Here is a 20,563-nt window from a genome sequence, read left to right on the forward strand (position 1 = left end):
GCAACACATTTAGTTGCAAAGCGTATAAGTCAAAACTGACTGCTGAGCTTAATGTCGGTTTATGGATCGAAAACAGTATAGTACAAACCAAAACCAAAAAAAACCCAGGACCTCTCGCACCCAAAGCGAGAATCATACCCCTAGACCAACGAGCCAGCTGCCGGTTTTATCCGGCGGCCGACGCGTGATACAGTCTCTGGCAGCAAAATAAGTGCAGCATGACCAGAGTCCCGTTCCGGAATGCTGCTGGCACCTCAGAGGAGGGGGGCTTAATACTCGCCAACGCAACCTTCATTAATTTTTGGCATTCTTATAGTGCTGCTTTTTTTTTTTTTTTTTTTAAATTCGCAGCACAAAAACTAGGATTCACATGTGTTTCACGTAACACTTTTTCAATTCATTCATCTGGTCACAGTGTTTTACCGCTACAGCAGGACCCGGCAATGCTTTTAATGGAATCGGCATTAAAAGCTGCCACGTCAGTGGAGACCTACCCGATTACTCTCGCTCTCATTTCCGACAAGGGGATTTGAATTGCCTTCTAGCCGTTCTCGCTCACGCCGGGCGCCGTGGCGTGTGTCTGTAATCCCAGCTACAGGGGCAGGTTGAGGCTGGCGGATCGCTTGAGCACGGGAGCTCTGTGCTGCAACTGGCTGTGCCGATCGGGAGTCCGCACTTAGCACGGCATCGACATGGCATTTCTGGGGGAGCTCGTGAATGCCAGGTCGTCTAAGGAGGGGTGAACCGGCCCAGGTCGGGAACGGAGCAGGTCAAAACCCCCGTGTCGCACCAGTAGTGGGACTGCTCCTGTGAGCTGACGTTGCAGTGCATCCTTTGCAAAACAACGAAACCCAGCCTCCTTTTTTCTATTTATTTTTTTAAGTACTGTATCACGCGTCGGCCGCCGGATAAAACCGGCAGCTGGCTCGTTGGTCTAGGGGTATGGGGTATATATACAGAATGATGCAAATATAACTGACTCTATTCACATTCCCATCGCGACATCATCTTAAACGCCTTAACTCTCAAATACCAATTTCCACTGCATGCAAACTTCAAGCCATCCTATTGATTTGATCAGGAGCAGTCTAAGAGTGTATTGTCTATTGCGTTGTGGGAGGACGCTTTGACTGAAATGTTGCTAATCGTAGGACATTATTATTTGTGCCTGGAAGCTCAAATTGAATGATATGGACTTTGAAAGTTGTATTAAGTGCCTTGATGAAGGGGGCAAATGAAGAAGTGCAAATCCGGGAACAAGAAGGTTGCAGGAATGGCCTGATGCTGGGAAGCTGGAAATTAACGTGACAGAGCAGAAGGAAGCAAGTTTTCTTCCAGGACAACCTTGTACTTGGCTTGATTCATGCCAAAGCTGTCCGATTCCAGCCTTGCTGAAGCACCCCCAGATCATCACCGATCCTCCACCACATTTCACAGTGGGTGCGAGACACTGTGGCTTGTAGGCCTCTCCAGGTCTCCGTCTAACCATTAGACGACCAGGTGTTGGGCAAAGCTGAAAATTGGACTCATCTTGGGGTGCTTCAACAAGGCTGTAATCGGGCAGATTTGTCTTTGTGAAGGACGCATGAATCAAGCCAAGTACAAGGTTGTCCTGGAAGAAAACTTGCTTCCTTCTGCTCTGACAATGTTCCCCAACTCTGAGGATTGTTTTTTCCAGCAGGACAGTGCTCCATGCCACACAGCCAGGTCAATCAAGGTGTGGATGGAGGACCACCAGATCAAGACCCTGTGATGGGCAGCCCAATCTCCAGACCTGAACCCCATTGAAAACCTCTGGAATGTGATCAAGAGGAAGATGGATGGTCACAAGCTATCAAACAAAGCCGAGCTGCTTGAATTTTTGTGCCAGGAGTGGCATAAAGCCACCCAACATCAATGTGAAAGACTGGTGGAGAGCATGCCAAGACGCATGAAAGCTGTGCTTGAAAATCAGGGTTATTCCACCAAGTATTGATTTCTGAACTCTTCCTAAGTTAAAACATTAGTATTGTGTTTTTTAAAAATGAATATGAACTTATTTTCTTTGCATTATTCGAGGTCTGACAACACTGCATCTTTTTTGTTATTTTGACCAGTTGTCATTTTCTGCAAATAAATGCTCTAAATGACAATATTTTTATTTGGAATTTGGGAGAAATGTTGTCAGTAGTTTATAGAATAAAACAAAAATGTTCATTTTACCCAAACACATACCTATAAATAGTAAAACCAGAGAAACTGATAATTATGCAGTGGTCTCTTAATTTTTTCCAGAGCTTTATATGCATCAGCACTGTGCTGTGGCTCGAGCTTGTTTGACGAGGCAGGCAATGCAAAAATGCCAAAACTTGCTTTTGCATTGTAGAACCTATTTAATTTAAATGCACGCTATGCCTTTGAGAACACAAGTGCCAATTGAGAACATACCGGCAGCTTGTTAAGTGTTAATTGTCTCCCCTTTGTACCAAACATATTTAAACCAAAGGAAATAGTAATGTATTACAGTGCCATTTTCTAATGTGATTAAGAAATGCAAAAAGCACCGACCCTGGGTGGGCTTGAACCACCAACCTTTCGGTTAACAGCCAAACGCGCTAACCGATTGCGCCACAGAGACCAAACTGTTAAACCGCCAGAGCATACGGGAGATACTGCACAACGTGATCGAGGCAGCAGAAACATAACAGGTTGCGGATGCAACCCCGGTTCCCTGAAAGAGAAAATAACCATCAAGGTATGGGACATTGCCGTCAGGCAGTAGGGATTGGCTGAGCTTTATGTCAAAGCTGCCGATAGGCCTCCGCGCAAGCTGCCGTGTAAGCCCGACCCCCTGGGAGCTTACTATACGCAGCGCGCGGAGAGTCACTTCCTCTTTTGCCCTTCAGGCCGTGAAGGCCTCCAGAGCGGCCTTGCGGCTTGATGGTTATTTTCTCTTTCAGGGAACCGGGGTTGCATCCGCAACCTATCGTTCCCTTTCAAGTCGAAAATAACCATCAAGGTATGGGAACAGTGTTCCCAAGCCGTCGCAAGGGAGGATTCTCGGCAGTAGGACAGCCTTACGTCATAACGCAACTGCGTAGGCAGTACATCTACACATTTGCGGAGCTGCGCCTCAGCGTCTATGCTCGCAATGACACCTGTCCCAAGGTGGAATAGTCACACCATATTGTCAACCACTCTAGACGTCCGCAACCTGAGGCGTCATAGAGTGCAACACAGATGCTCCAAATGACGGAGCAGAGCATTCCAGTACATTTAACCTGTAAAACCTCATGAAAGTATGCGGCGTAGCCCAACTGGCTGCCGCGCAAATATCAGACACCGGCACCCCTCGAAAGAGGGCCCAGGATGTCGCCATACCCCTGGTAGAATGCGCCTTCAACTGCCCTGGTGGTGGAAGGCCTGCAGATTCATACGCTAATTTAATAGCATCCACTATCCAGTGGGAAAGGCGCTGTTTAGACAGCGGCTGACCCAAAGATCTAGAACCATGGCATATGAACAACTGTTCTGTCTGCCTCCCAGTCTTTGTACGGTCAATATAACACCTCAATGCCCTCACGGGGCAGAGCATGTGTAACCGCTCTTCCTCTGGGGAAGAAAAAGGAGGAGGATGGAACGCCATCAACTCGACTGACTGGTTCATGTGGAACGGGGATATAACCTTTGGTAAAAAGGCCGGATTAGGGCGCATGGAGTCCTTAGAACCGTCTCCTGCAAAACGAGTACAAGAAGGATGCACTGAAAGTGCATGTAACTCGCTCACGCGTTTTGCTGATACCACAGCCAGCAAAAATGCAGTCTTAATAGATATGAGCTTCATATCCACGCTGTGGAGAGGCTCAAACGGTGCCTTTTCAAGGGCTTCTAGCACCACATCAAGGCTCCACGACTGTAAACTGGTCGTTCTTGGAGGCCGCAAGCGTCTTGCGCCTTTCAGAAACTGAGATGCCAAAAAATGGCAACCAGGTGATAACCCGTCAATGCGTACATGGCAAGCCGAAATAGCGGCTAAATACACTTTAAGTGTAGAGGGAGACTTACCCTCATCTAACAGCTTCTGCAGAAACTGTAATATCACTGCCATAGGGCAGGAGACCGGGTCATGGCCCTCAGCCAGACACCAACTCTGAAATAATTGCCACTTATACGCATATTGCGACCGAGTAGAGGGCACTCTCGCACTCTGAATGGTGGATATAACCACCGTCGAAAGCCCTAAGGCTGACAGGCGCTCCCGCTCAGGGGCCAAGCCCATAGCTGCATGAGCTTGGGGTTCGGATGCCATAGCCCTCCTTGGGCTTGGGACAACAGGTCCGCTCGCAGAGGGAGCTCCCTTGGGCGACCGTGCAACAACTGCACTAGACTTGGGAACCATATCCTCCGAGGCCACCGAGGAGCGATCAGGATCACTGTCGCTTGCTCTACCCTGACCTTCTCCAAGAAGGCGGGGAGCATCGAAATCGGTGGAAATGTTTACAGGAGCCCTGGCGGCCATTCGTGAGCCAGTGCATCGACTCCTAGGGGGCTGTCGAGGTCCTTCACCGAGAACCATAGGGGGCAGTGCGTGGTCTCTCGCGAAGCGAAGAGATCGACTTGCGCTGTGCCGAACCAGTCCCAAATGCGCTCTACCACCCGAGGGTGAAGACGCCATTCGCCCGCAAGAGGACCTCCTCTGGACAGGAGATCCGCTGCGTAATTGACTCTGCCCGGCAGATGAACTGCACGCAGAGAGGCTAAACGCGGTTGAGCCCAGAGCAACAGCCGCGTTACCATCCGGTGAAGACCGGGGGACCGCAATCCGCCCTGGCGATTGATATACGCCACTACTGTGGTGTTGTCTGACCGCACTAACACGTGCTTGTCTAGAAGCACTGGCAAGAAGTGCCGAAGGGCGAGGTCCACTGCTCTGAGTTCCAGAGCGTTGATGTGGGCTGACCTCCAGGGTCCTGACCACACTCCACGGATGTTCGACTGAACTTTCCACCAGCGTAATGTTTCCCAGCAGGTTCGGGATACCCTCAACCTGCGGTGCTTGTCTCTCTGCGGGTGCAACGCGAAGGCATTGAACCAGGCCTGCAGAGGTCTCTGGTGTAGTAAGCCCAAAGGAAGGGCTTGCGAGGCGGCAGCCATCAACCCCAGCATGCGCTGACAGAGCTCCATTCTGACTGTTTCTCTCAACCTGAATAGGGAGAGACACCGCTCTAATGAGGCAACTCTTTGTGTTGATAGGGTCGCTTCCATGGACACTGAGTCCAGATGCAGACCCAAAAACTCGGTCTGTTGGCTGGGCACGAGGCGGCTCTTGTCTGGATTGACCTTCAGACCTAGCCGCTGAAGATGGTCTGTAACCATCACTGTGTGCTGTGCCAGCTGCTCCTTTGACTGCGCGCAGACGAGCCAGTGGTCCAGATAGTTCAGCAGTCGAACGCCTTGAACCCGCAAGGGGGCTAAAATGGCGTCCATACACTTCGAAAAGGTTCGAGGAGCTAGAGACAGGCCGAATGGCAGGACACAAAACTCGTAGACCCTGCTCTGAAATGCGAAACGTAGGTACTTCCTGTGACCCGGACAGATGGGAACGTGAAAGCATGCATCTGTGAGGTCTACGGTGGTAAACCAGTCGCCCTGCTGGACAGACTGGACAATGTGCCTGTGCGTAAGCATCTTGAACGACAACACCCGTAGGTATTTGTTCAGTAGTCGCAGTTCTAAAATAGGGCGGAACCCGCCGTCCTTTTTTGGCACCAGGAAGTACTTGGAGTAGAACCCCTGGTCGGTCAGAGCAGGGTCTACTAGTTGAATGGCACGCTTCTTGAGCAATGCCTGTATTTCTGCATTTAGAGCTGAGGACTGAACCGAGTCCTTCACTGCAGTTACCACCACTCCCCTGAAGGGGGGGGGGGGGGTTTAACCGGAATTGAAGGGTGTACCCGGTGAGTATAGTCTTGCGCACCCAGATGTCGTTGGTGCATTGTTGCCAGAACAGAAGCTGTGGAACAGTGTAGGTGTGGGTTAATGGCTTCCGGGGTTTCTCAGGACTGCTTAGGCTGCGCTCGCTCACGAGGGGCCTGACCAAGCCACAAGGGCGTGGTCTGCTACCTCCTCTGGGGCACCACCCTCCGCGCTGCGGTCTTGCAAACACGGGTTGGCTGCGTGCTGCAACCCCCAAAGGGGCGGTTTTACTGCCCTGTGGGTGCGCTTGCTGCTGCGGCGGCGCCCTGCGCCATTGGCGCTCCTGCGGCCGCCTTGGCTGGAAAGGCTTGCTTGGCCACATCTTAGCCAACTGCTGCGACGCCTCACGCGCCTTGACGGAGCGTTGCAGCATCTCCTCCACCGCTGGGCCAAACATGTGCCCCGGGGATATAGGAGCATCTAGCAACGGGGCCTTATCAGGATCCTGTACCCTGGCCTGTGAGAGCCATAGCTGCCTCCTTGCCACTACAAGGGAAGCAATGCTCCTGCCCTGTGCTCGCGCATTCAGCTGAGCCAGCTTAACCAAAAGCTGTGCAACTGCACCCAGCTCGGTTCTAAGTCCGACGGATGGGGACTCAGGCAGGTCGCGAATCAGCGCCGCCTGGTAGACTGTCAGGAGGCTGGCCACGTTAGACAGTCTAACTGCCTCTGTAGCCGCGGCATAACCCTTTTTTAGGTGGGCCTCCGTAATCCTACACTGCCTGTTAGGGCAGGAAGGGTCCTTAGCCAGCCCCGATAGTGTCGGCGTCTTTACTAGCGCGGCGAACGCAGCGCCCACTGACGGAAACAACGCTAGCCCAGCTTCACTCGCCCCTTGCATGTTGAAGGCCGAAGCCTTGCGAGAAGTCGGTGCTCCCCAGGTGGACTGCACCTCCTTAATAAAATCCGGGAATGCTGGGAGCATCCTGGACTGAAGGGGCGGAGCCGATGGCAACTCAAATAGAGAGCGTCGTGTTGGCTCTGATGCAGGCCAGTCCACGCCTAGGTGACGGGCTGCCCTCTCCACCACTGACCAGATAGGGTCATTAGTATCCAGCACTTCAGGGTCGTCCTGCCCAAAGTGCTGGGATGCCACCTCAGGCTCTGTGTCTTCAAAGAGCGGGTCTGCGTCAGATGCGTCCCTTGAGACAGCATCGGCGTCCCACTCTACTTCCTGGGGCACTGGTGGTGGAACCATCGGCTGACTAGCGCTGGGTCCGGTTACCATCTCTGGGGCCCGAGGCGCCACATTCGCTAGGGTCATGAGGAGGGATTGCTCCATAAACTGCGACATCTTGGAGGTGAGCTCATCCACCCCAGATGTGTCCTGATGCCGTCTACCCCTTCGAGTGGAGCGAGAGTGCCTTCTCCGGTGACGCGATCGAGATCTGGATCGAGACTCCCGATGGGGGCGAGCCCCGCGAGAGGAGGGGCTGCGGGAACGTTCCCGAGCACGTCTAATTGGAGACCTCTGACCAGCTGTAAGCTGGGAAGATGGGCTCAGAGGGAGCTGAGACGTCGCCGGCAGCGACACGATAGATGATGGTGGGGCCGAGACGGTGTGGGACGAGCCCGAGGATGGGGAACGACCTCCAACCGCCTTCCTAGCTCTCTGGTGCAGGGTGCGTGTTTGAAACCCCACACATAGCTGGCAGTATGCCCTGTCTGCCATGGCAGATGCAGCATGGTCCGGCCCTAAGCATGCGACGCAGTCCTCGTGAGGGTCGCTGGCAGGCAACTTGGCCTGACAGGTCACGCAACGGTGGAACCCAGACATTGTAGAATGCCGAAGCGTCTAGTATTGACGTCAATCACCAAGAGACGTTAAAAGCAGAGGTGCGCGCGTCGAACGCCGAAGCGCCGGGCACCAAGCGTCAAGCACCTGAAGTGCGTGCGTCGAGCGCCGCGGCGTCGAGGGTGCGTGCGTCGAGCACCGAGCGCCGAAGCGTCGAGCACCGAGGTGCGTGCGTCGACGTCAAGGGTGCGCGCGTTGAGGCGTCGAAGCGTCGAGCGCAGAGGCGTCGAGCACCGAGCGTCGAGCGTCGAGCGTCGAGGGTGCGTGCGTCGAGGCGCCAAGCGCCGAGCACCGAGCGTCGAGCGCCGAAGCGTCGAGCACTGAGCGTCGAGCACCGAGCGTCGAGCACCGAGCGTCGAGCGCCGAGGGTGCGTGCGTCGAGGCGCCAAGCGCCGAGCACCGAGCGTCGAGCGCCGAGCGTCGAGCGTCGAGCGTCGAGCGCAGAGGCGCGTGCGTCGAGCGTCGAGGGTGCGTGCGTCGAGGCGCCAAGCGCCGAACACCGAGCGTCGAGCACCGAAGCGTCGAGCGTCGAGCACCGAGCGTCGAGCACCGAGCGTCGAGCACCGAGCACCAAGCGTTGATGGAACGTGCACCGAGCGTCGAGCACCGAGCGTCGAGCACCGAGCACCAAGCGTTGATGGAACGTGCACCGAGCGTCGAGCACCGAGCGTCGAGCACCGAGCACCAAGCGTTGATGGAACGTGCACCGAGCGTCGAGCACCGAGCGCCGAAGCGTCAAGCGTCGAGCACTGAGCCCCAAGTGCAGAAGCACTAAGCACCAAGCGCAGAAGCGCTGCACAAAGCGCCGAAGCGCTGCACAAAGCGCACAAGCGCTGACACCAAAAGTGCCGGAGTGCGAGTGTCGAAGCGCGAGTACCGAGCGTGGAACGCTAGCACAGACGCCTAAGCACCAGCTGACCAGCCAAGCGGAGACGCTAAGTGCTGGTACAGTGTCTGATGCTGTGCAATACCTACCTGAAAGGTGCTGGGGATTTTGCACGTTGGTGGTTGTCTTCCTCTGTATAGTGAAGGGAAAATTCTTTTTTTTTTTTTTTATGTGGACGCTGCAGAAGGAAAAGGGAGTGTAGTGCAATACCACGTGGCGGGAACGCGCCGCGGGGGGGGCACTGCAGAGCAGACAAACACGAACAAAGCAGACAAACACACAAACACGGTTTAACCTAAGCTAGACCGAGGATGCAAATGCGCATGGCCAAGGCCAACGCAACACGCGTCCGACACACAATGTACAATATATACCAATATATATATACACAATAAATATAATATATATACAATATATATATACAAAAAACCCACACAATAATAATTAAAGGAACAGAGGAAAGACAGGGACCATGAAGAACGTGATGCCGAAGCAAAGCGAAAAGGAATATATAATGTAAACAATATATAATCCTAAATAATAATACAAATATACAATAATAAACAATAATAACTCCGGAGAGTATAACTGAAATAAACTCGGAGAAGGGGATAAACCAGCTTCTCAAGCCTAAGCTTAGTGAGTACAGTCAGTTAAATAGCTCTAAGTCCTACCGCTACTGATGCTGAAGGCAAAAGAGGAAGTGACTCTCCGCGCGCTGCGTATAGTAAGCTCCCAGGGGGGCGGGCTTACACGGCAGCTTGCGCGGATGGCTTATCGGCAGCTTTGACATAAAGCTCAGCCAATCCCTACTGCCTGACGGCAATGTCCCATACCTTGATGGTTATTTTCGACTTGAAAGGGATACAATGCAACAATGAGGTGTTACATTAACAATACAAACTAACTTGAGACAGCCAAGCCGTTAAAGCAGACCTTAAGTTTGTCGTGTGATACAAAAGCAAGTTTTGGCATTTTTGCATTGCCTGCCTCGTCAAACAAGCTCGAGCCACAGCACACAGCGCTGCTGCATCGGGACACAGAGGAGGATTTTAAAGCGACTGAATCAACGAGCTGAGACTACTTTTTGAAGAAATTGAAAACATACCTCTCGTCGAAATATTTGCTATTTAGTTAATTAATTTATTTTTTGAATTTGCAATTGGCAGACTACATTGCCGACAATCTGAATTGCTCGTATCAAGCTGCGATGGAGCCTATGAGAATCGCTGGCATAAATCAAGGGGAATTATCTCAAATGGTAGAGCGCTCGCTTAGCATGCGAGAAGTAGCGGGATCGATGCCCGCATTCTCCAAAAAGTTTTAATGTATCTGTGTATTTAGTCCCAACGCATTATGGAGATAAATACAAAGTGTGGCAATTCTTTGAAACAGATTCGCCAGCCCTACATGTGTATTTTAAAGCAGTGTCTCCTAATTTGTAATATTCCCCAGACTGAAAAAACTGCAGTGCGCCCTCCATCGTATGCCTTCCGAGAAGCACAAAGGGATTTTTTTTTAATATTTTTTAGCAATGGAAGAGTTTCTGTTAATTGAGAATAAATATAAATGGCTTGAAGTTTGCTTTAATTTGTAACGTGTTTGTAATGAAATGTGTTTTTTTACCAATCATTGTTCTGTATACTAGCTACTGATGCATGTCCAGGAGGTTGCATCCTCCGCTTCCCATATGGTCTAGCGGTTAGGATTCCTGGTTTTCACCCAGGCGGCCCGTGTTCGACTCCCGGTATGAGAACGTCTTTGTTATTGGCATTTTGTTACAGAACTGTGGTCGTGTGTAATGTGTTTTCATTATAATAATAAAGTTAGTTACTTGAAATATATATATATATATATATATATATATATATATATATATATATATATATATACACACACACACACACACACAGAATGATGCAATGTATTTGACTCTATTCACATCACCTCACATTTCACTGGTTGCCTACGAGGGCTTGAGAGGGGTGACATAAAAGTGAGAGAAAGAGCATTTTAGACACATAACATACAACAATCTGACACTCGCTCCCGACGGGTCAGGCAGCATCCTCTCGCTCCCGGGCGTTTAATAGAGCAAAACTCTGTCTTTCCAAAGAATTGTGTGGTTTGGTCTCCGAATGGAGGCGTGGGCTGAGGGCTGATTGCACAATGGTTAAACGAGGACTGCAGTCTTTGTTGAGTCTGCAAAGCTGTTGCTGTGACACGCCTTGTAATATGTAATATATTGAAACCGAATTGTCTGCTTGTGTAACACCCAGCCAATAAGGAGTAATTAAAACATCACGCCAGCATTGGTGGTTCAGTGGTAGAATTCTCGCCTGCCACGTGGGAGGCCCGGGTTCGATTCCCGGCCAATGCAACCTTCTTTTTCTTTTTTTATTATTATTTATTTCTTAGCAGACGTCCTTATCCAGGGCGACTTACAATCGCAAGCAAATACAAATACATTCAAGTGTTACAATACAAGTAATACAATATGTTTTACTTTATATATACAATTACAGCAGCTCGCACCTGCCTTCAATCAGTAAAAAAACAAATCTCCCCGTCGGGGAATTGAACCCCTGTCTCCCGCGTGACAGGCGGGGATACTGACCACTATACTAACGAGGAAGGCACACGCTATCTGCAAATATGGCAACGCATTTAGTTGCAAAGCGTATAAGTCAAAACTGCCTGCTGAGCTTAATGTCGGTTTACGGATCGAAAACAGTATAGTACAAAACAAAACAAAAAAAAGAAATTCGGGCTCGTCGGGGATTTGAACCCGGGACCTCTCGCACCCAAAGCGAGAATCATACCCCTAGAGCAACGAGCCAGCTGCCTTTTTTATCCGGCGGCCGACGCGTGATACAGTCTCTGGCAGCAAAATAAGTGCAGCATGACCAGAGTCCCGTTCCGGAATGCTGCTGACACCTCAGAGGAGGGCGGCTTAATACTCGCCAACACAACCTTCATTATTTTTTGCATTCTTATAGTGCTGCTTTTTTTTTTTTTTTTTTTTTAAATTCGCAGCACGAAAACTAGGATTCACATGTGTTTCACGTAACACTTTTTCAATTCATTCATCTGGTCACAGTGTGTTACCGCTAGCTACAGCAGGACCCGGCAATGCTTTTAATGGAATCGGCATTAAAAGCTGCCACGTCAGTGGAGAACTGCTCGAGTACTCTCGCTCTCATTTCAGACAAGGGGATTTGAATTGCCTTCTAGCCGTTCTCGCTCACGCCAGGTGCCGTGGCGTGTGTCTGTAATCCCAGCTACAGGGGCAGGTTGAGGCTGGCGGATCGCTTGAGCACGGAAGCTCTGTGTTGCAACTGACTGTGCCGATTGGGAGTCCGCACTTAGCACGGCATCGACATGGCATTTCTGGGGGAGCTCGTGAATGCCAGGTCGTCTAAGGAGGGGTGAACCGGCCCAGGTCGGGAACGGAGCAGGTCAAAACCCCCGTGTCGCAGCAGTAGTGGGACTGCTCCTGTGAGCGGACGTTGCAGTGCATCCTTTGTAAAACAACGAAACCCAGCCTCCTTTTTTTCTATTTATTTTTTGAAGTACTGTATCACGCGTCGGCCGCCGGATAAAACCGGCAGCTGACTCGTTGGTCTAGGGGTATGGGGTATATATACAGAATGATGCAAATATAACTGACTCTATTCACATTCCCATCGCGACATCATCTTAAACGCCTTAACTCTCAAATACCAATTTCCACTGCATGCAAACTTCAAGCCATCCTATTGATTTGATCAGGAGCAGTCTAAGAGTGTATTGTCTATTGCGTTGTGGGAGGACGCTTTGACTGAAATGTTGCTAATCGTAGGACATTATTATTTGTGCCTGGAAGCTCAAATTGAATGAAATGGACTTTGAAAGTTGTATTAAGTGCCTTGATGAAGGGGGCAAATGAAGAAGTGCAAATCCGCGAACAAGAAAGTTGCAGGAATGGCCTGATGCTGGGAAGCTGGAAATTAACGTGACAGAGCAGAAGGAAGCAAGTTTTCTTCCAGGACAACCTTGTACTTGGCTTGATTCATGCCAAAGCTGCCCGATTCCAGCCTTGCTGAAGCACCCCCAGATCATCACCGATCCTCCACCACATTTCACAGTGGGTGCGAGACACTGTGGCTTGTAGGCCTCTCCAGGTCTCCGTCTAACCATTAGACGACCAGGTGTTAGGGGAAAGCTGAAAATTGGACTCATCTGGGGGTGCTTCAGCAAGGCTGGAATCGGGCAGATTTGTCTTTGTGAAGGACGCATGAATCAAGCCAAGTACAAGGTTGTCCTGGAAGAAAACTTGCTTCCTTCTGCTCTGACAATGTTCCCCAACTCTGAGGATTGTTTTTTTCCAGCAGGACAGTGCTCCATGCCACACAGCCAGGTCAATCAAGGTGTGGATGGAGGACCACCAGATCAAGACCCTGTCATGGGCAGCCCAATCTCCAGACCTGAACCCCATTGAAAACCTCTGGAATGTGATCAAGAGGAAGATGGATGGTCACAAGCTATCAAACAAAGCCGAGCTGCTTGAATTTTTGTGCCAGGAGTGGCATAAAGCCACCCAACATCAATGTGAAAGACTGGTGGAGAGCATGCCAAGACGCATGAAAGCTGTGCTTGAAAATCAGGGTTATTCCACCAAGTATTGATTTCTGAACTCTTCCTAAGTTAAAACATTAGTATTGTGTTTTTTTAAAAATGAATATGAACTTATTTTCTTTGCATTATTCGAGGTCTGACAACACTGCATCTTTTTTGTTATTTTGACCAGTTGTCATTTTCTGCAAATAAATGCTCTAAATGACAATATTTTTTTTTGGAATTTGGGAGAAATGTTGTCAGTAGTTTATAGAATAAAACAAAAATGTTCATTTTACCCAAACACATACCTATAAATAGTAAAACCAGAGAAACTGATAATTATGCAGTGGTCTCTTAATTTTTTTCCAGAGCTGTATATGCATCAGCACTGTGCTGTGGCTCGAGCTTGTTTGACGAGGCAGGCAATGCAAAAATGCCAAAACTTGCTTTTGCATTGTAGAACCTATTTAATTTAAATGCACGCTATGACTTTAAGAACACAAGTGCCAATTGAGAACATACCGGCAGCTTGTTAAGTGTTAATTGTCTCCCCTTTGTACCAAACATATTTAAACCAAATCAATCATTATGCTGAGAGGAGTTGTTTTTGTGTGAACAGAGTGTGGTGGCAACAGGAGACGCTGGGATTATTGGGTGGTTTTGTCGTGAGTGTTTGAAAACTCGCTTCCGTGTGATTGCATTGAGACGTTCTCTCTGTTTTTGCTGGTTGTGTTATTGGTGATCTTGAGATCTACAGCTGAAGCATTCTGTAGAGATAAGTACCAAATTCAAATTATTATTAACAACTCTAGCCTCCACGCTCCGTATTAGGGAAGGTGTATTGTGTTTGTGCTTTTGTTTATCTATTAACTATTGTTATGGTTGTTCTAACCACAATGACGTGTGTGTTTTAAACTAGTAATTCGAAGGCGATTGTTTGATTATGCCTTTGATTAACAGACCACGGGTAGTCGTGATAGTCTATAGTTTAAAGTACCAGAGCTTGATAGCAGTCAATTACTTTACTAGAAGTGCACTTCATGTATTTTGCTTTGTGTTATTTCCCTGTTGGGACAAGTTGTATTTGAGACTCGTTTTGTTGTTTCTTTATTTATTTTTTCACTTGAATGTTTGGATTGTGTTAAGCACCACTTTTGATATTGATTTTTGTTTTGCCGTGTTATCACACTGCTACTAAGGGCCGTTTAGGTGTAATTCGGGGGGTGACGTAGAGGGCTCTCTCCCGCTTTGCTCTGCTTTTTTATTATCCTTTTCTTTTATCCTTTTCTTTAACCTGTCTTTCCTTCCCTCCGTGGCGTCCTGCCCGGTAGCGTGCACAGGGGAGAAGTTTGCCCCGAACTTCGACTGGCAGGCAGGTCTGCCTATTAGGCAGGTAAAAAAAACACCTCTCTGCGAAAACCCGCCTCCTCATTTACATCACAAAGGAAACACGCCTTCTAAGGGCAAAAGCTGCCTGTTTCCACGCCCTCGCATTCAAACTGAAAACTGCGCGCCAAGGTTTTGCAGCAGAACAGATTTGGAATGAAAAAGGTAGGATGTTTTATTCATCTTCTCAAAATACACCGTTTTTAGCACAACGTATGCACACAAAGGCATTAAAATATGTTGAGTTACGCCTTAAATATGAATATCTTCTTCTGTTAAGTTGTATTATATAAGGTTTTTTTTTTAAGTGTAGCTATCATTTCAAATATTAGTGATGCTTAATCTCTACCTTTTGTCTCGTTTTGTTGTTCAAACGTATATTTTAATTATTCACTTTATGTGCAGCATAGTATTTGTGCTGTACTGTGTGTGCAAGTTGTTCACAGTGATCCACAACATTCAATTACACATCATGTATAATTGATATGCAGTTAAAAATGAAATGATAATACAAAATATAATAAACTTACCAGGCATGTCAGCTGAAGTTATGCTACTGTCATGTGTCTTGAGCAAATATTGGTAATGGAATAACAAGGTTGGTTACTCTAAACTAAATTATTAATTTACCAGCTGGTAAGACTACTGTAGTTAAAACACAGAGGCCTGGAAGGCAGGTTTACATTAGGTGTTTATAATGGGCACATGCCTGGCAGGCTGGTTTACAATGGGCACTTGCCTGGCAGGCTGGTTTACAATGGGCACTTGCCTGGCAGGCTGGTTTACAATGGGCACTTGCCTGGCAGGCTGGTTTACAATGGGCACTTGCCTGGCAGGCTGGTTTACAATGGTCACATTCCTGGCAGGCTGGTTTACAATGGGCACTTGCCTGGCAGGCTGGTTTACAATGGGCACTTGCCTGGCAGGCTGGTTTACAATGGGCACTTGCCTGGCAGGCTGGTTTACAATGGGCACTTGCCTGGCAGGCTGGTTTACAATGGGCACTTGCCTGGCAGGCTGGTTTACAATGGGCACATGCCTGGCAGGCTGGTTTATATTGGGCACTTGCCTGGCAGGCTGGCTTATAATGGGCACATGCCTGGCAGGCTGGTTTATATTGGGGACTTGGCTGGTTTATATTGGGTGTTTAATATTTGGCACATGCCTGGCAGGCTGGTTTATAATGGGCACATGCCTGGCAGGCTGGTTTATAATGGGCACGTGCCTGGCAGGCTGGTTTATAAGTGGCACATGGCTGGCAGGCTGATTTAAAAAAAGTTGTGATTGAAAAAAAAAAAATGCTGTAGCTTGCCATTATCATAAAAATATCAGAATAAAATTCTCAGAGAAATGCCTCCCAGAAAGCGTAGGAAGTGTACTTCGGTCACTGGTAAGTATGAATTATTGTTTGTGAATAAATAATTATATTTGATCAAATTACTGAATAGTTTATGTTTAGAGCCACTATCGTAGTTTGTAGAAAATGTTATATGGCCTAATGTGTATGACTATCAGTAAAGTATCTGATTTTTTTTTTTTCTAACAACTTATAACACTTTAAAATGTAAACTCCACAATAATATGTCTTCAGTATTGCTGCTCATGGACAGCACTTTGGCGCATACATTTTAAAGTGTTATAAGTTGTTAGAAAAAAAAAAAAAATCTGATACTTTACTGAGTCATACCAACACATTAGGATGTGTGTCAGGATGTTAACAATAAAAGAGAAAATATCAGATACTTTACTGATGCAGTTGGACTAACACATTAGACCACATACCAACATTTTCTAAAACCTACGATAGTGGCTCTTTAAAGCAAGTAACGTAGTGTTATTTACAAGTAAGGTGTTGTATTTTTTTCCTTCAGTGAAAAATCATGCTGAAAAAGCTCATGCTACATCAGCAACCCCTGCTGCTTGTTGAGAAAGCGACACTGCTTCTCCACTGCCGCAGGCATGCCCTCCTTCCTCCAGCACAGTCGCTGTGTCACTTCAGCATCCACCTGTATCACTGGCTTTGCCTCGCCCAGCTGTAATACCCGAAAGCATGGAGACACCACAAGTATTTGCTGAAGTTGAGAGCCTTCTCCCTCTTTCTTTCAACAAGAGAAAGAAAAGGTAATATAACATAAATAAACAGATTCATGTGATATTGCAACATTCCATAATTTAAGTATTCTCAAGTTCATTCCAAAGGCTTGATGCAGAATTAAATTAATTCTGAATTAAGTAAATACCTTTTTATGGTTTCATTAAATTTACATTTGTGTATCAATTTTGCAATGTTGGCCATATTTTGTATCTTATTAATTCTTATACCTTTCCCCCAAAGATACAATGTGACAGCAGAGGAGATCAGGAGAAGGATAGGTCCACCTGAGAATATGTCAGCCAATTCCCTGGTTGCATATCTAAGGGTAGATAAAAATTAAGAGTGAGCTTGGAGATTGAAGAGACAGTTGGCATTAGTCCTGGCCCAACAACCACTGTAACTTCCCTGTGTTCCAAACTGACTGAGGGTACATTAGTAAATGTCCAGGGCAATGTCAACACACTAAAACATATCAATCAGTATTATAACACATGGTGCAATATACAGACCACTGCATTCAACAGCTTCAAAATAGCTTCTCAATAGTGTAGTGTGGGTAGCCTTGTTTTTAAAACCTAACAATCTAATTATATGTTTCCATTCTAAGTTGTCTTGCATTCAGGCACCAGCTTAAGTCAAATGTAACATGCAAACAGTAAACGTTATATTTATCATTAAATAAATCCATTATTTGTGAATATAGAAAAATGTAATGTCAGTCTTATTGTACGTTAAAAGTTGATTGTTACAATAATAGTAACACACTTCTGTCTTCAGGAGAAGCCTGCGGTTTAGGGGTGGGCATCGGCAAGCTGGCAGTGAGGATGATTCCTTTTGACAGGATCGCAGTTTTGGAGGGCTCGATCACAACCAAAGATGTTGCCATTGGAAAGCTAGTTTTACACTAGTGATGAAAAATGCAGGTGTAATGTAACCAAAACGTTAAATTACATCAAATCTGTAACAAAAAATACACTATGAATATGAAATATAGAAAGTAAAATCAGACCAAAATATTTCCCATGTACAAAACAAAGTTAGAAAGAGTGGTCAACCACAGAAAGATATGATTGCAATCAAATGTGTGAAATTGTAAAAATAAAGTCAACAGAAGACTTGAACTATATATTTTACCTCTCCAGTTTTTTATGCATGGCACTCATTTTGTGGAAGCACAATTATATCATATTAAATATAGAAGGCAGGATTTGCACTCTGCCTTTACCTGCTATGCCACTAGTGAGCCCAAAATTATTATTTTGAAAGTGTAAAGGTACACATTAAAACTTCTAAATAGACTTGCAGATTTTCTCAGGGTGATTCTTTCCGCTGGGCATCTCTATTTTTTGTTTTTATTTACATACCATTACAAGAAAATGTTAGAAGCTAAAAACAATCCTCATTAAATATTGGGTAAAATCAGTGTCTAAGGCTAAAAGCAGCTTACATAAAACCACATGACTGGTTTATTGAGTATTGCCGTACGAATTGTATTCATTATTTAAATTTAAAAAAAAATATATATATATATATTTTTTTTTTCTCGATGGCATCAAAAATACAACAGACCAAATTAAAGGAAGTGCTAAGGACTTTGACATGGCTACTCATGGACTGGGCTTTCAAATGCTTGATGTTTACAGTTCTGTACTTCAAAAATGTTCCGATTCCCAGATAGAAAAACTGCAGAATGTGTAGTTTTAGATGACACTGAAAATAAGGCATCCTTTGCATATATGTTTTTTATTTTAAAAAAGGGCTTGTTCAAAACATTAAGAACATTTCTAAGCAAAGAAATCCTAAAATGGCATTTTATGTAAGGCATTTTCTTTTCTATACAACCTCTTAAATATATATTTAAAAATTGACCATAAACATACATAAATAAAGGTGCTGTACAACATCTCAGATTTTATAGATTCTTTTTTTATTTGTTTATGGTTTAAATAATAGCAGTATTAAAATGTAAAACTGCACATACATGCTTCAGCAGACTGATACAGAGCAATACAAAGTACTGGACCCAATTGTGGAAAAAAGTGCTGTACAGAAGAACCCTCCTCCCCACTTCTCGGCTCTAATGACACCCTGACATGTTCCCCCTTTGAAAGAAATTCAGTTTAGGCTTAGATTTTTATGTTAACAATTTGCTTTTACACTACTCGCTACTTAAAGATTGCACTTTCTATTTACTACAAATCATAGTTTTACAACTTCTATTTACAAAGTGTTACAATAATACACATTTTAAGTGTTATTTAAGTAATCTGATTAAGAGAGACATACCATATCAAATATCGACCAACTTGGCCAGAATACAATCATCAGCAATTAGAACTATGCAACATATATATTTTATTTTTGATAACATGCTGCCACTATACATATAAATAGCTATTTCACTCTTACTTGAAGAGACCTTTGAGGTCCTTAACGGTTGTAATTAACCTCTATACTTTGTCCGTACTCTGTAATTCAAAAATAAAGGCATGGGCTCATAACAGCACACGTTCAGCTCGATTTTAGTATCTGATTCTTTGCTACCAATTATTCTTTTTCTAAAGGAACAGACTTTGAATTTGGAATCAGGTCTATGGGTATATAAAGCTCGATTAAGGGGTTCTTTAAGCTGATATGAATGCATGTCTATAGCATGGCTTCTTGCTCTTTCAATGCATTTTCTGTAAGCATGCAGCCTTATAATTTTTATTTTATTGCTGGCCATGTTATACTGTCCAAATGCTAGTTGGTGTGCACGTTTTACTACAGCATTCAACTGGAGATTCCTTATAATCACTGCTGTCCCACCACTCCTTTAAGTCTGAAATCATCTTCTTTACACACAGCTGTTTATTGTGTGATTGACAATTTGCTGTGGTATTCGCAAAGCAGTCAGTTACCTCTTGGTTAGGGTTCTGTGTACCAATTAACTCAAAGTCTTAGACAGACACATATTTCTCCAAGACTATTGGCAAGACAGGTACACTGTTGGTTTTGCAAATGTACTACTCCAAAAACTACCAACACAATGTACAATTAAATGTTTTCCATCCCACTCATAGCAATGCTGTTCAGTTAGTGAACTAGCTAATTCTTTTCGAATTCCATCAATATCAATCCCCTGTTCTTTGCACATCATTTTTTGCAAACTCAATATGCTTGCACAAATTACCCCTTTCAGAAATGGCGCATTCACATTTCATGCTAATTAAATCCACAGCATAACATTTTGATTGATCTGCTTCTGAAGGCACTGTGCAATGGCCACCTGATTTGTAAACAGAATTATTTTGAAGGCCTTTGTTCTTCATACGTAAAGCAGATTCTGCAGTATCCTGTGTTTTGGAATCAGAAATCCTCTGAGCACCATGAAGATCTTCCAGATACCTACACCATATACAAACATGCTCAAATTTGTTGGTACCCTTACAGGTCATTGAAATAATGCTTCATTCCTCCTGAAAAGTGATGAAATTAAAACATACATGATTATATACATGTCCTGTGGTACACCATCTCCTTATTTGTACAGATACTGAAATAAATGTACACAACACCTTTATGTTCTAGAAAATTACAAATATAAAGTATAATGTATTTATTTTTTGAAATCCAGCACTCATTTGCAACACTAGACCACATAAAAATGCTAGTATTGGAAATGTTACACAAACCTGTAGTAAGTGACCACCTTGGTATTAACTAGTAGAAGTAGTTCATCAACTCGTCTGTTTGCATAGCCATGAAGAAACTGATACTTCATGCTAAAAAAAAATCTATGGGGGAAAAAAAGAAAAGCAAAAGCAATTTATTTATTTTTTTTATTTAGTATCACCAATTTTTTTCC

At 45.7% G+C, this 20,563-nt stretch overlaps 1 long non-coding RNA gene and 2 other non-coding genes across 3 annotated transcripts; 2 read left to right on the top strand and 1 right to left on the bottom strand.

The window, feature by feature from the left end:
* Positions 1–10,945: 10,945 nt before the first annotated feature.
* trnag-gcc (transfer RNA glycine (anticodon GCC)) lies at positions 10,946–11,016 on the top strand. The gene has a single exon. It is a non-coding gene; the product is annotated as a tRNA-Gly (tRNA).
* A 182-nt stretch (positions 11,017–11,198) lies between these two features.
* On the bottom strand, positions 11,199–11,270 carry trnad-guc (transfer RNA aspartic acid (anticodon GUC)). Its single transcript has one exon. It is a non-coding gene; the product is annotated as a tRNA-Asp (tRNA).
* A 3,404-nt stretch (positions 11,271–14,674) lies between these two features.
* Positions 14,675–17,778, top strand: LOC131723413 (uncharacterized). Its single transcript, XR_009320265.1, has 4 exons — positions 14,675–14,786; positions 15,968–16,011; positions 16,493–16,742; positions 17,494–17,778. It is a non-coding gene; the product is annotated as an uncharacterized LOC131723413 (long non-coding RNA).
* Positions 17,779–20,563: the final 2,785 nt, after the last annotated feature.

The sequence above is a fragment of the Acipenser ruthenus genome, chromosome 55 (assembly GCF_902713425.1).
Source record: "Acipenser ruthenus chromosome 55, fAciRut3.2 maternal haplotype, whole genome shotgun sequence".
NCBI classification, from domain to species: Eukaryota; Metazoa; Chordata; class Actinopteri; order Acipenseriformes; family Acipenseridae; genus Acipenser; species Acipenser ruthenus.